The sequence below is a fragment of the Furipterus horrens genome, unplaced genomic scaffold (assembly GCF_987537825.1).
Source record: "Furipterus horrens unplaced genomic scaffold, mFurHor1.1.pri manual_scaffold_4, whole genome shotgun sequence".
In the NCBI taxonomy this organism is placed as follows: Eukaryota; Metazoa; Chordata; class Mammalia; order Chiroptera; family Furipteridae; genus Furipterus; species Furipterus horrens.
This window is the reverse complement of record NW_028327174.1, coordinates 40,364,109-40,379,900: the sequence shown is the minus strand read 5'-3', so window position 1 is coordinate 40,379,900 and position 15,792 is coordinate 40,364,109. Positions and strand designations below refer to the sequence as shown.

The following is a 15,792-nucleotide window of genomic DNA, read 5'->3' as shown; positions in this document are numbered from 1 at the left end:
AATAAGGTAGCCAAATGAGCGCCTGAAACATGGCTTATGTGACCAAAGAATGGAAATTATTTTTATTTTAGTTAAATTTAAAAACAACCTGTGGCTTGTGGCTAGTGGACAGCACAGGACTAAAGTCTGGGTATATCTTTTATTTTTAAATTTTTTTATTTTATTTTAAAATAGACTGATAGGCTCTTGCCAGTGTGGTTCAGTTGTTCAGTGTCATTTCGTACACCAAAAGGTTGTGGGTTCACCCCCATTGGGGTGCAAATGGGAGGCAACAAACCAATATTCTTTCTCATATCAATATTTCTCTCCCATCGATATTTCTCTCCCTTTCTCTCTCTCTAATATCAATAAACATTTTAAAAATTAAAATAAACTCACAGGAAGTTGCAAAAATAGTACAGAGGTCCAGTTCCCCCTAATTTTGTCACAGAATATAACTATAGTGCCATATCAAAACCAGAAAATTGACACAAGTACAACGTGTGTTTATGTTTATGCCATTTTTTCACTTGTACAGATTTGTGTAACCACCACATAACCAAGATACTCAACAATTCCATCATTATAAAAGAGCACCCTTGTGCTATAGCCATACCAAGCACCCTTCTCCCCACCATCCTAGCCTCTGGCAACCACTAACCTATTCTCTATTTTTATCATGCTGTCATCTACAGAATGCTATAGAAGAAAAATCACACAGCACCTGACTTTTTCACATTGGCTTTTTTCATTCAGCATAATGTCCTCGAGATCCATGAAAGTTCTCGCATGCATCAATAACGTGGTTTCTTTTTATGGCTGTGTGGGGTTCTGTAGTGCGGATGTACCACTAAAGTTTAGACATTATGTTAAAGAACATTAGGTTGTTCCCAGCTTTGGGTTTTTACAATAAAACCGCCATAACCATTCTTGCACAGGTTTTAGTGTGGAATTTATTTCTCTGGGATAAAGGCTCAGAAGTACAGCTTCTAGATTGTATGATGAGTGTCCACATGTGCTTATCTTCACTCATCATCAGTATGCCCTTTCTGGTCAAGTGTGTCTTCATGTTGTTTGCCCACTTTCTAATTCGGTTGTTTGCCTTTTTAATGGCTGTGTTTTGAGAGTTCTTTATATGTTCTAGACTGAGTACTTTGTCAATATAAGGTTTCCAAATATTTGTCCCAGTTTACAGCTTGTCTTTTCACCTTTTCAACACTCTCACAAAGTAAAAGTTTTAAATTTTGATAAGTTCCTACTTATTAGTTTTTTTTTTTCTTTTATGGTTCATGCTTTTGGTGTCATGACTAAGAACTTTTGCTAAGCCTTAGGTCAAAATTTTCTCCTGTTTTCTTTTGAAAGTTTTACAGTTTTATGATTTACATTTAAATTAATGACCTATTTTGAGTTAATTTATGTATTGTAAATAATCTAAGACTTAGGTTGAGGTTCATTTTTAATTTGTCTATAGATATTTGATTGTTCTAGTACTATTTATTGAAAAGACAAACTGTATTACTTTTGCATATTTGTCAGAAGTCAGTGGCTATACTTGTGTGGTGCTACTTGTGGGTTCTCTATTCTGTTACATGTATCTATTTGTATATCCCTCTGGCAATACCATAGTCTTGATTACTTTAGCTATATAATGTCTTAAAATTGGATAGGGTGATTCTCTCCACATTATTCTTCTTTCTCAAAACTGTTTTAACTATTCTAGATATTTTGCCTTCCCATGTAAATTTTAGAATAACCTTACTTATACCTAGAGAACTCTTGCTAGAATTTTGATAGGAATTGTATTAAATCTATGTATCAGTTTGGGAGAACTGTCATTTTTATTATATGGACAGTCTTCTAATCCATGAGTAGAGTATATCTCTCCATTTATTTAGATGTTTGATTACTTTCATCAATAATTTGTAGTTTTCATGGGTATCCTTTTTAAAAGCAATGCAAGTAATAAACTAGAAATAGCTCATAAATGCTACCAGAATAAAAAGTGATAGTCCAAACAAGTTTTGAAAGTCAAAATTATCTTCATTAACAGAAGTTGAAAATCAAAAATAACTCAAACCCAAATATTTCCTTTTTGATGTAAATAAGCAGATTTTTATGAAAGACAGGCTTTACAAAATTTAACAGAGAAATTAAAAGGCCCACAGGAAATTTTGAAATTAAAACAGTAAAGAGCATGTTGGAAGTATAAAGGAGAACAGAGCATTTTCCAATTACATGCAGCACTGTTCCCCCCCCCCTTTTTTTTTGTATTATTAGTTTTATTCTATGTATCAAATCTGTGCATTACATGTGCACTAATAGTGCAAGATAAGGGCTCTAAATTATATAATTTCAAAGATCCCTTTCAAGTCCTACATTATATTACTTTATAAAAGATATTTTTAAAGAGTAAGTGGTAGACAATAATGCTTTATGAATTTTTCTGCTTAGATATCTACAGAAGGAAGGTCAAGCGGAAAAATAATTCTGTTAACTAGTAAAGGTATTAAATATTGGACAATTTTCTAAAGCTATGGGAGAAAGTGGGATATGAACAAAATCAAAAGTATTAAAATTATTTAGCCCAGAAATGAGAATTCTGTGAAAAAACCTGAAAGGTAATCAAGAAGATATGTACCTACCTAAGAGAAATAAAGGGCAATTTTTAAACATATCCAAGAATACATTTTTAACAATTAGAGCTGAAAATAGTGAGAATGCAGTAGGTTGTACAAAATATTAGCACACTGAATATAGCAATACATCAAAAAGATCATACACCATGATTATGTGGAATTTATTCCAGGGATGCAGGGTCAGTACAATATTTGCAAATCAATAAATGAGATACACCACATAAACAAACTGAAGGATAAAAATCACATGATCAGCTTCTAGCCAAGATGGAGGCATAGGTGGACATGCTTCACTTCCTCAAGACCAACAACCAAAAACATAAAGAAGAAATATTCATTCAGATGGATAGGAGGGGCAGAGCCGGGGAGCCAGGACAGAGAGGATGCAGTGTGGTGGAGACAAGGATGCAACACTGGTGGCAAGGCAGTGGCTGAGGCTGGAGGAACAAGCAGTCCCACATTATAAAAGCTGAGATGGACACCTGGGAAGTGATCCCAGCCCCAGGCCAGACCATGAAGCTCATTAATCCAGTGCTGGGAAAATAAAGCCTCATTGCTTCTGGCTATGAAAACCAGTGGAAATTAGTGCAGCAGAATAAACTGCAAGTCTCTGAGGAGAGTTCATTTAGAGGGACCCCATCATCTGAGAATGTATGTAAACCCACCCACTCTGGGAACTATCACCAGTGCAACAAATAGAGGGGTGCCGGTCACATATGGGAAGTGGATGAAGTGACTGGAAAAGGGGAGAGTGCCAAGCAAGTGGCACTGTTCCCTCTCTGACCCCTCCTCTACACACATTGCCACAGAGTGGTGAAAGGGGTTGTCTCGCACTGACAAATACCTAAGGCTCCACTCCTTACAATGTAACAGGTGCGGCAGCTCTACCTAAGACACGGGCAAACACAGGGAGGCTGTCAAGTTGAGGAGACAGAGAAGTATGGCTCTAAAGGGGGAGCAGATCAAGGCTCCAAAGGGAGAACTAAGTGAGGAGGAGATAGCCAACCTATCAGATGCAGAGTTCAAAACACTGGTGATAAGAATACTCAGAGAAATGATTGAGTATGGCAAATGCATAAGTGAAGAAATGAAGTCTACACTATATGAAATAAAGAAAAATCTGATGGAATCAATAGTGAAGGGAAGGAAGCTGGGGCTCAAATCAATGAACTGGAACACAAAGAAGAAATAAATAGTCAACGATTACAGAAGAAACAAGAATTCAAAAAAATCAGGAGAGGCCTAGAAAACTCTGGGACAAGTTTAAAGGTACCAACATCTGAATCACAGGGGTGCCAGAAGGAAAAGAGGAAGAACAAGAAATTGAAAACTTATTTGAAAAATAATGAAAGAAAACTTCTTTAATTTGGTGAAGGATATAGACATACAAGTCCAGGAAGCACAAAGTCCCAAAAAAGCTAGACCCAAAGAGGATCACACCAAGACACATCATAATTAAAATGGCAAAGGTTAAAGATAAAGAGAGAATCTTAAAAGCAGCAAGAGAAGAGAGTTACCTATGAAGGAATTCCATAAGACAGTCAGCAGATTCCTCAAAAGAAACTTTGCAGGCAAGAAGTATTCAAAGTGATGAAAAGCAAGGACCTACAACCTAGATTACTCTATCCAGCAAAGCTATCATTTAGAATCAAAGAGCAGATAAAGTGCCTCCCACACAAGGTAAAGCTAAAGGAGTTCACCATCACCAAGCCCTTATTATATGAAATGTTAAAGTGACTTATTTAAGAAAAAGAAGATCAAAATTATGAACACTGAAGTGACAACAAACTCACAACTATCAACAAATGAATCTAAAAAATGAAAATTAAGCAAACAATTGGAACAGGAACAGAATCATAGGTATGGAAATCATATGGACTATCAGTGGGGGGGGAGGGGAGAATGGGGTCAAAGGTTCTGGGATTAAGAAGCATAACTGGTTGGTACAAAATAGACAGGGGGATGTTAAGAATAGCACAGGAAGTGGAGAAACCCAAGAATGTATATGCATGACCCATGGACATGAACTAAGGAGGGGAGATTGCTGGAGGGAAGAGGGGTACTGGGGGGAAGGAGGGTAAAGGGGGGAAATTGGGACAACTGCAATCACATAATCAATAAAATACACTTTAAAAAACACACACGATCATATCAATAAATGCAGAAAAATCATTTTATAAAATCCAGCACCAATTTATGATAAAAACTCTCAGCAAAGTGGAAATAGAAAATATCTAAATGTAATAAAGGCCATATGACAAACTCACTACCAGCATCATACTCAAAGGGAAAAAACTACGAGCTTTCCCCTTATCATCAGGAACAAGACAGGGAACAAAACTGCTTTCACCTTTCTTACTCTACATAGTATGGGAGGTCCTAGCCGCAGTAGTCAGACAGGAAGAAGAAATAAAAGGCATCCAAATTGGAAAGGAAGAAGTAAAACAGTAATTATTTGCAGATGACACGGTATTTGTACATAGAGAACCCCAAACATTACACCAAGAAACTACTAGGACTGATAAATGAATTCAGTACAATAGGAGTATACAAAATTAATATCCAAAAATAAGTTGCCTTTTTATATGCAAATAATGAACTATCATAAAGGGAAATTAAGAAAACTATCTCATTCACACTTGTTGCAAAAATAATAAAATACCTAGGGATGAATTTAACCAAGAATGTAAAAGACCTATACTCAGAAAACTATAAGACACTGAAGAAAGAAATTGAAGAAGATACACATGAGTGGGAGCATATACCGTGTTCACAGAGAAGAAGAATTAACATCATTAAAATGTCCATACTATCCAAAGCTTTCTATAGATTCAACACAATTCCTATCAAGAGAGCAATGATGTATTTACAGGACTAGAACAAATATTCCAAAAATTCATATTGAACCACAAAAGACCCTGTATAGCCACAGCTATCTTGAGAGAGAACGAAGTTGAAAGTTGGAGGAATCATGCTACCTGATATCAAACTATACTATAGGGCCATAGCAATCAAAACAGCATGGTACTGGAATAAAAGGAGACACTTAGCTCAATAGAATAGAGTTCAGAAATAAACCCATGACTTTATAGTCAATTAATATTCAACACAGGAAGCAAGCACATACAACAGGCTAAAGGCAGTTTATTAAATAAATGATGTTGGGAAAATTCAACAGATATGTGCAGGAAAACGAAACTAGACCACCTTCTTATACCAAACACAAGAATAAATTCAAAATGAATCAAAGACTTAAAGGTTAGACTCAAAACTATAAAACTCCTGGAAGAGAATACAGGCAGTAAAATTCTGGACCTTTCTCGTAGCCATATTTTTTCTGACCTATCTCCTCAGGCAAGGGAAACAAAGGAAAAATAAGCAAATGGGACTATATCAAACTAAAAAGCTTTTGCACAGCAAAGGAAACCACCAACAAAATAAAAAGACAACCCTATGAATGAGAGAACGTATTCACCAACACATCTAATAAGGGGTTAATATCCAAATATAAAGAACTTATAAAACAACACCAAAAAATAAAAACAAACAAACAATCCAACTAAAAAATGGGCTAAGGACCTGAATAGACACTTCTTTAAAGATGATATACAGCTGGCCAATAGACAAATGAAAAGATGCTCAAAATCACTAATCATCAAAGAAATGCAATTAAAACCACAATGACATATCACCTCATATGGGTCAGAATAGCTATCCTCAATAAATCAACAAACAAGTGCTGGCAACATTGTGCAGAAAGGGGAAGACTTTTGCACTCTTGGTGGGAATGCAGACTGTTACAACAACTGTCAAAAGCAGCATGGAGATACCTCAAAAAATTAAAAATGGAACTGCTTTATGACTCAGTGATTCCACTTCTGGGAATTATCTGAAGAAATCCACAACACTAATCTGAAAGAATGCATGCTCCGCTACATTCCTTGCAGCATTATTTACAATAGCCAAGATTTGGAAGCAGCCCAAGTGTCCATCAGTAAGTAGATAAGTAGATTAAACAACTATGGGGCATTTACACAGTGCAATACTACTCGTCCATAAAAAAGAAGAAAAATTTACCCTTTACGACAGCATGGATGGACGTGGAGAACATGATGCTAAGTGAAATAAGCCAGACAGAGAAAGACAAATACCATATGATTTCACTCATATGTGGCATCTAATAAACAAACTGAGCTAACAGCAACATAGAGATAGACTCACAGATAGAGAGCAGGATGACAGCTCTGGGTCAGGAGGATGGAGCAAAAAAAAAAAAAAGAAAGAAAAAGAAAAGTACTCACGGACATGGACAACATCGTGGTGTTTGTGGGGGAGGGGAGGGCAGTGGGTGGAGGCAGAAGAGGGTATAAGTGGGATGAATGGTAATAGAAAAAAGTACAATAAAAAATGAATTATTAAGGAAAAGAAGAAGAAAAACATAAATAGAAGAACCAAGGAGAGAGAGAGCGAAAAGGAGGAAGTGCATTATTAATCATACTTGACAACTTCAAATGTGATAGAATAAAACTAAAAGCAGGTAAGAAAAACTAGTGTTGCTTCAAAAACATTTTTACAATCAAATGAAAGAAAAACATTCAAATTACCTCAATACTGAACTGATCAGTGCCACATGATAATATATAACCAAACCCAAAAGCACAAAACCAAAGCTAAAAACAGGAACTAAAGTTAAAGGTCAAAGTTTGAATATCCCTCAGATTCTATGAATCTTAAAGCTACAAGATGTATTTAAACTCCATTGAATCACTATGTAACAGAGCATTAATCTGATTTTTTAAAAGAGTATCAAATTGAATAGAGAAAAATTTACTAATATAAGCACTTAACAAATTCAGGAAGCCATTTACTAGCCTGTATGAGATGACTGGGGTGAATAAGCAAAAGTAGAAGCAGCTCCTTCTGTCATCTTGTTTTGTCCTCTCTTGCCAATCTAGAAACAGCTGCGCCCCAAAGCTCCAAATGACAGAGAACCTTGGGATTCTTTAATCCCATTATCACCCTCTGCCTTTACCACAATCATTTCTACAATGCATCAGAGTTTGCCTTTCATTGTTCGCAACTCTTAAACAGCATTTAGTACATATTTGAAGAAGGGGAGTCTATGAAAGGAGACTATTTCTCTGCATTTGGTAATATACAGTATAAGGCAAGCTTTACTAAAAATAAAGTGTTAAGACTAAATAAGATGCATAAGTGCATTCAGACATCCCCATCACATGCAAATCTTGACACAACCAAAAGTGCTGAAGAATATTATTCTATTGATGAGGAATTTTAAAATTTAATTTTACCAAAGAAAGAAAAATGATTTCTGTCTACTGGGGAAATATAACACTTAAAATTTCGAGATATTGAGAGGCTCTATATAGGTAAATGCTTTCTTTTGAATCTCCTTCCAGAGTTTGAACCTTTCTTCAAATGATTAACAAATGACTTTTTATCAACTTATAACTTTAGCCAAGAGTGTCTTTTCGGTATTAAAAAAGAAAAACCTTAACAATAGCCACAAATTTTCTGTCACTACTCCCAAGAGGTGGGGTCTATTTCTCCGCATCCTTGAATCTGGGCTGGGCCTACGACTGCTTGTCCGACAGCAAAGGGCAGAAATGACATTGCACCAGTTCTGGGCTAAAGCTTTAGGGGCCTGCCAGCTTCTGCTTCCTCCACTTTGGCATCCAGGTGCTATACTGTGAGAACGTTCAAGCAGCTACAAGCATGAAATAGGCCTACATGAAGGAGAATCAAGGCCCCAGCTGACAACTTCTGCTAAAATCCCAGCTGACAGTCAGAACCAACTTGCAGCTGTCTATGTGAGCTCCCTCGGCAAAAAATCCTACGGAGCCCTAATCAAGTTGCCCCAGCTGACAACACACAGACCAAGATGAGCCACCCTTATCAAAGTCTGGCTAAATTCCAAAATTGTGAGCAACAAGATAAAGGTTTTCTTAAGCCATACAATTTGGAGGTGATTTGTTATGCGGTGATAGATAACAGAAACAAAATTTGTTACCCGGAGTGGGGCTCGTCTGTCAGTAAAACCTACAATGTGTGCTGGTTTTGGGTCCGGGTGGTGAGCAGAAAATGGAGGAAGAGTCTTGAGGAGACTGTTAATAAAGGTGTGAAAAAAGTGAAGACAAGTTATCCGTGGCTGAAGAAAGGGAAGCTACTTTATGTACTGGCAGAACAGTTAGCAAACCCACTGCATGCGGTAATGTGGAGGGTGGAAGGGTTACCCAATGAACTCATGGATCTGACTAAGGAGAATTCCAGGAAGAATGTTGAAAGTACCAACTGGCTTTTTTTAGCTGCCTATGATAAACTACAGGAGTGGTTAGATGAACTAAAAAAGAAACCGTTTGGTTTGTTTCCAAGTAGAATTTAGAGGAAATAAATATAAAGGAGTCAGACTCGATGTGTTCAGAAATAAAACTACTCCTCATTTCAGCATCTGAGCAAAAGACACTCAAAGTAAGAAATAGTTAAGGGCAAAGATCAAGTCCTGTGCTGCCAGGAAAATGTAGCTTCAAGGATGTAGTTACACAACCCTTTGTTGAACCTCATAAAGATTCTGGGGGCTCTTCATAGACCCTTTCCACTTTGACCAGAGGTTCCAAAGCTTTGCGTGTGTCAGACGAGGGTGAGGGTGAGGCGTTGCTAAAACTTGGATTGCTGGGTTGGGTCCTCACAGTTTGATTCAGCAGATCTAAAATAAGATCTGACCTCTGTAGTCAATCCCCAGGTGAGGCTAACGTTGCTGGTACAGACACCACTTTCTGAGTCACAGAAGTAGACCAAAAGGCTTTAAAGAATTTTAAGGGTGCATCGTAAGGACCATCACTATTAGACACTAGAGTGTCTAAGAATCTTAAAGGCAGTCCAAGGTAGAGGGAGCCCTGACTCCAAGAGATGTGTGGAAATGGTTTTTATCTAATGCTGTGAACCCCAAAGAGATACACGGGAAAAACCACAAAGATTTTGAGAAATATATCAGTAGAAGCATTATCAGTCTGGACTCAGAAGAAACAGTTCAAAATAAAAAATATCAGGGCCTATTCAGATGGAGTGAGTCGCAAACATGAACCATTTCTTTTGGAAAAAGTAAGAAGATTCAGAAAACTCAGCCAAGAACCCAGAGGGTGTAGACAAGAGCCAGGGAGAACCACCCAAGTTATAAACTGGTCCCTAAACAAGGATTTACTGACATACCTAGCTGGATTTTAGAACTGCTGTGCATCAGGAACTGCTATGTGCCTCCCAAGTCTTCCTTCTGCCTTTTTTAATAATTCATATCCCATACAACTCACCCCAAGTTTGCAATTCAAAGATTAGAACATTTTTATCACCTCAGAAAGAAACCTGTACACTTTAGTTAGCACCCACTCCTCCTCACCCCAATTCATCCATCCCAGCAGCCCTAAGAAACCACTAATATACTTTCTGTCTCTATAGATTTGCCTCTTCTGGGCATTTCCTATAAATGGAACCATACCAATTGTGGCCTTTTGTGACTGGCTTCTTTCACTTAGCGTATTTCAAAGTTTCAACCATGTTATAAGTATTTATCAGTACTTCATTCCATTGTATGGAAATCCTAAATTTTATTTATCCATTCCTCAGTTGATGGATATTTGAGTTGTTTCCTCCTTTTGACTATTACAATGTCACTATGAACATTCATGTACAAGTTGTGTATGGGTAAATGTTTTCCATTCTCTTGGGTATAAGCTCAGGTATGGAATTGCTGGATCCTATGGCAACTCTATGTTTTAACCTTTTGTGAAACTGCCAGACTGTTTCTAAAGTGACTGCATCTTTTTACATTCCCACCAGCAATATATAAAGATTTTGATTACTTCACAGCCTCTAATACCTTTTTGAAGATGAGCATCTGTTTGGGTCTTTGTTGCAATTTTCCTGTCTGTGCCTTTCTATTTTGGGCAGGGAGGAGCAAATCATCTGTCCCTTTCACAGGTGTTCAGTTTGAGATCAGCTGTACTCATAGAGCCTCATCGGCACCTTGACCTGATTTAGATGATGAGATCCTGAACTCAAACCGATGTCTATTACTGATGAGACCATTAAAATGTGGCAGATATGATCCACTACAAATTCTGATCTTTGCTCTCCATTGGTTGGACAGCATCTACTTCCCGTTTGGAACCAAACACCACAAGGAAACCCAAGTGAGTTCCTATCCAAGCCTCAGAGGTCAACAGCCATTCCAGCAGCCAGCCAACATTACATGAAACAGAACTTCCTGGTCAACCCACTGAATACTGAGGTTATAAATTGCTGTTTTAAGCTATTAAATTTTGAAATGGTTTATTAAACTGCAATAAATAACCAAAACACAGGCCCTTTCTGGTATATTTTGAACTTCAATTGTCTCTAGTCCTGATAAGCTAGTTACTTATGAAGAAAGGTAATGTGGAATACACGTTTTTTCTGCCAAAAATTTAATGCATTATACCTAGGATCAATTTAATAATCATTAAAGCAAATGAAATATACTTTCTAAATCTCAGAAGCCTTTTCTTAGAATCTGTCTCAGAAACGGATCTTAGGGTCAAAAATGACAACACTTAAAAGAGTTTTTATTTTCAGAAGAAAGCAATGAGCAGCTACACAGGCCATTAGGGAGGACTGGCCAAGGATGGGAGCTCGCAGGATTGACTGACATCTCTTGGTGTTCAGTGAGGCACCAGGGATACAGACAAATCCAAGGAAAGGCCCTGTATGTCAGGTAAATTCACAACAGGGATTTGAAGGTCAGCAGGGGATATACAGAAGCCATCTGTGGTAATAGCCAGGGACTCCTCAAGGCACAGTCACACGGGTTAAGAGGGCAGGTCTTCCAAAGCCTGTTGTTATGGCAACCAGCAAAGATTTTTTTAACATCAGTAACTCCAATAAAAATTTGTAAGCTCTGATTTCCCTTATGCTGACACAGCTGCTGTCCTGTCCAGCTGCTCTGGATTTAAAGGGCCCTCACATGTCTGATCCAGTCACTGAGTCTTTCAGTCCACTCTGTGGGTGCCCATGATGGCACCCAGGGAGCCCGAGACATTCTGCATCTCAAGAACAGGGGCAATCATAGCAAATCCCTCCTAAGACAGTAGAATTATTCTTCTGATTTTTATAAACTAGTGCTTTTTAAGATTCAGACACATAGTAAACTCTCTCTATTACACTGTCAACATATTAGAGTTGCTAAGTTATAAATGTATCTGCCCTAAAAATGATTTTCAAAAAAAATTTAAATATAAGAATATCAAACTACAAGTTTATTAATAGGGAACTGGTTTAAACAAATTGTAGTACAGCTATACAGTGAAATATTATGCTGCCTTAAAATAGAAAAGAAAATAAAGGAAGAACATTTTAAAAGATTTAATGTGAAAAACTAACATATAAATGAAAAACTGAGTTAAAGAAACATATAATTCCATTATTTAAATAATTCTATACTGTTTGTATATGCATAGAAAAAAATCTGGTAGACACCACCAGACCAAACAGGCATCACAATTTGGGTAGGAATTTCACTTTCTAAATAATACATTGCCTTTTTTTTTTTTTTAAATAGTAAGCACAGATGACTCTTATAATAAGAAAACATTAATGTAAAGGCACATGAAAATTCTTAAAACATAGCATGCTTTTACCTGAATTTGTTCATATAGTTTTCAATGTTCATTCTTTTTTAGCACACGAGCAGCTCAAGTCTGTTTTTAGAACAGTGTCAGGAGCTGCTGCTATATGAGCTGTTTCCTGTATCAGGCAGCTATTTTTAATTAATGAACATTTTGTTGTAAGAGTTCAATGGAAAATAAAAACATCACAATTTCTATAAGTTAAACTAAAGAAAGGCTTACTCTCTAAAATGCAATGAAACATTTAAGTTAAAAAAAGCACTCTTTTATCTAGTGTTTGATGATATGTAGCATTTAATGTTAAGCACTTCATTTCCACTATGTATCAAGATAAATTAATCTCATTAAAAATTCCTCAAGGAGCAGATCTAAATTCTATTTGCTTAATTTCACCTAAAAAATAATATAACATTCTTTACATTGTAGGCACTTAAATGTGAGCTGCAGGAAAATCAGAAGATGAAAGAGGAGAGAATACAGAAATAAAATACGATTTCTTTTAAACCAAATATTTATTAAGCAATTATGTGCAAAAAGAAGAGTTAAATTGTGGTTGCTCTATCTGAAAGTATAAATAGCAACATAATCACCCCCTCCCTCCACTTTATTAGACCGTCCCAAAGTCTGTATGAGATAATATGGCTCAAAAGGTAGCTGCTGTAAAAATAATTTATATTTCTCATCTATCCAGTTCAGCCCAGGGGTTGCACAGCACCACAGGAGTCCCCTGAAGAGCCAGCAGCAGTGAGAATGGGTGAGAATTCAGTGGCCACGTAGCAAAGCCTGAGTTCCAAATGTCCCACACCAAGCCATTCTCCCATAGAACACAGAAGGGATTTTTCTGTAGATGGAAGAGAAGGTTCTAAGAAGGTCCCCACTGAATGGCAATGTGCAGTCCAGTCACACAAAAAAAGGGTTGATTGTTCTCTTGCCACACTTTAATCCTCATGACAAAGGGCCACCCCCCAATTATACTAAATTCTACTTCACACCCTCTTCCTTCAGCACTCCCCTAAATTCCTTGTGTAAACTGCTTCACAATTTTTAAAGTGTTTCCTTATCCATTAATTTGATTCATACAGGTTATAGAATTTCTACCTAATATATTTAACTAAACATGCTGGCATTTGAGAGAAATTCTGAGGTTGGGGTGGGTTCGACATATGGTCCCCATGGGGTGGTGAAGGCTGACATCCTTTAAGGGGGTCTTGCACCTGTAGCATCTCCCTTAGTGGCACTGGGATGGTTACTTCTACGCATCAACTGGAGGGTGTTTTTGCATAAGATTAACATTTAAATTGGTGAACTGTGAGTAAGCAGGTTGCTCTCCATAAGGTGGGTAGGCCTCATTCAATCAGCTGATATTGAATAAAACAAAAAGACCAGCCTGCCTGAGCAAGAGAAACTTCTCCAGCAGACTGCCTTTGGACTTCAGTTTGTACCACTGTCTCTCCTGCATCTTGAACCTGCTGGCACATACTGCAGATTTGGTCTTGCCAGCCTCCATAAAAACATGAGCCAATTCCTTATACAATACTTGTGTGCACACACACAGAGACACCATAATGGCTCTGTGTTTCTGGAGATTCATGACTAATACAGGTGGTCCCCTTAAGTCATAGCCTGGCTACTAGTAGTTTACTATCCACACAGGATGAGACATTCAATTAAGGTCAAATGGCCTCCTGTGACTAGGATATACCTAACTTTTTAAAAGTTTAAATATATTTTATTGATTACACTATTACAGTTGTCCCAAATTTTTCCCCTTTGCCCCCTCCACCAGTACCCCCAATTCCCTACAGCAAACCCCTCACTTAGGTCATGTCCATGGGTCATGCATATAAGTTCTTTGGCTTCTCTACTTGCTATACGTACTGTTTTTAACATCCCCTTGTATATTCTGTACCTACCCATTTGTACTTCTTAATCCCTGCACCTGGTCCTCCATTATCCTCCTTCCCCCTCCCAACTGATAACCCACCAGTGATATCCATATTTATGATTCTGTTCCTGTTCTGCTTGTTTGCTTAGCCTATTGTCTAGATTCAATTGTTGATAGTTGTGAATGTATTGCCATTTTAATGTTCATAGTTTCCATCTTCTTCTTTTGCTTAAATAAGGCCCTTTAACATTTCATGAGATAATGGCTTGGAGATGATGAACTCCTTTAGCTTTACCTTTATCTGCCCTTCCATTCTAAATTATAACTTTGCTGGATAGAATAATCTTGGTTGTAGTTCCTTGCTTTTCCTCACTTCGAATATTTCTTGCCAGTCCCTTCTATCCAATAACATTTCTTTTGAGAAATCAGCTGACTGTCTATGAGAACCCCTTTGTAGGTAACTCTTTCTTCTCTTTCTGCTTTTAAGAGTCTCTCTTTATCTTTAACTTTTGGCATTTTAATTATGATGTGTCTTGGTGTGGTCCTCTTTGGGTCCAACTTATTTGGGACTCTCTGTGCTTCCTGGACTTATATGTCTTATTTCCTTCACCAAATTAGTGAAATTTTCTTCCATTATTTTTTCAAATAAGTTTTCAATTTCTTTCTCTTTCTCTTCTCCCTCTGGCATCCCTATGATTCAAACATTGGTATGTTTGAAGATGTCCCAGCGGCTCCTTAGCCTATCCTCATTTTTCTGAATTATTTTTTCTTCTTGCTGTTCTGATTAAACTTTTTTCCCCCTTATGTTCCAAATCATTGATCTGATTCTCAGCTTCATCCAGTCCGCTGTTGGTTCTCTGTAAAGTTTTCTTTATTTTAGTTAGTGTAACCTTCATTTCTGCCTGGGTATTTTTTATGTTGTTGAAATACACATTTAAAAAATGAGTTCTTTGAGCATCCTAATAACCAGTGTTTTGAACTCTGCAGCTGAGAGATTGCTTATCTCCATTTCTGTGTAGTTCTTATTCTGGAGTTTTTTTCTCTTCTTTCATTTGGGCCATATTTCTTTGTCTTCTCATCTTTGCAGCCTCCTTGTGTTTGTTTTTGTGTATTAGGTAGAGCTGCTTTGACTCCCCGTCTTAGTAGCATGGCCTTTTGGAGAAAACCACACCAGTAAGTTGAATGGGGCAGAGCCTTAGGTAATTGCCAGGGCAGGACAACCCATGTTGCAGTTCTGTGGCTGTGTGGGAGAGGGCTCAGAGAGGAGACAATGCCACTGACTGGCCTCTGGAGTTTTTCCCAGGAGGAAGCTGTCTCCCAGCACTTGCCCTGATGACAGACACTTCAGTTTCTCCCCATATGCCACTGGTGTTCTTTCAGCTGTTGCCCTGGTGCTGAATCCCAGGGGGAGTGAGTCTACGTAAGTCCAAAGTCCCTTTTGGGCCCCTTAAGAGGAGACTCCTGAGAATATCACACTTTCTTCCACTGTCCCAACCACCACTGGCTTTTACAGCGAGAATTTATGGGGACTTAGCTTCCTGGCACAGGAACCCTGGGTTGGGCGTCTGGTCTGAGGCTGGGATCCCTTGCTCCCGAGGTATCCCTCCCAATTGTTATC

At 37.8% G+C, this 15,792-nt stretch overlaps 1 protein-coding gene across 1 annotated transcript in view; it reads right to left on the bottom strand.

The window, feature by feature from the left end:
• FGD4 (FYVE, RhoGEF and PH domain containing 4) overlaps positions 1-15,792 on the bottom strand; it is a 193,945-nt gene that overhangs the window by 141,168 nt on the left and 36,985 nt on the right. The gene's annotated exons all lie outside the window — the stretch shown is intronic.